This window comes from Tupaia chinensis, unplaced genomic scaffold (genome assembly GCF_000334495.1).
Source record: "Tupaia chinensis unplaced genomic scaffold, TupChi_1.0 Scaffold000231_1, whole genome shotgun sequence".
NCBI classification, from domain to species: Eukaryota; Metazoa; Chordata; class Mammalia; order Scandentia; family Tupaiidae; genus Tupaia; species Tupaia belangeri.
The window spans coordinates 2,016,066-2,017,059 of record NW_006159706.1 but is presented as its reverse complement, the minus strand read 5'-3'; positions in this window follow the sequence as shown (position 1 = coordinate 2,017,059).

The window sequence follows — 994 nt, the reverse complement described above, 5'->3', positions numbered from 1 at the left end:
CGCAGTGGCCACGCGGGCGCCTGCCTCGCCTCTCCAAGTCAGGGTGGGGGCGTACCAAAAGGAAATTCAGTGTAGGGGCAGAGGGGAAGAAATAACTCCGCGGGAGGTGAAGAAACGCGAGATGGGCAAGGGAGCTAATGCTGGAGGCGTCGTGGAACCCTCGAGTCTCTCTCCGGAAAGATTTTGTAGGATTACAAGGAGAATCTCGTTTCAGGCCATTTTCTCTTGCTCGTCTCCCACCCGCACCAGTAGCACGGCCCAGCCGCGCCCAGGTTCCGGGTATGGACTTGGGGTCCGCCCGATGGGGTGGGGCTCCTGCTTTAGGACTCTGTCCTTCCGGGCTGGGAGTGGTGTCCGGGAGCCGCGCTGTGCTTTGCTCTACAGTAGTGCTTAGTGTCCACACCTCGCGCGCGGTCCTTGGCTTTTAGCAACCTCTTAGTGCAAAGGATCCTACATCTGTAAGGGTGCTCCACAGAGACCATCTCATTGCACTTCTGCCCACGTTTTAAAGATGAGAACATCTTACCCTAAATAGCATGACATGACACAGAGCCTGGAACTTTTGCGTTCAAATCCTGAGTCTTTGCGTGTAACGGCACGAGCCATCGGTCTTTCCAGGGGACTAAGTTTACCCCTCTGTTAAAGGGGTATCATCCCTAGGGGTCGCGGTGTTTAAAGCGCTAGATTCACAGGGCTCTGATCTGGCTGCTTGAAAATCATGCTGGGCCATTATGCCTTCTTGCCCAAAATCCCAGGAAGAGAATAAAGAAGGGATTGCAGCAGTCGCCATCCCTCTTGAATTATTTCTCACTTTTCCTCTCTCCGTATCTCTCCAGCAAGCACCTCTGCCCTATAGCAAAAAATAAAATAAAAGGGAAGGATCACCCTACCTATCTCATTGGTTGAATAGGATACTTAAGAGGCAAAGTGCTGGGTCATCAAGTGGTGTGGTGATTAAGACTCTGGACTCCCAGGACTGTGGTTTGAGTCCCTG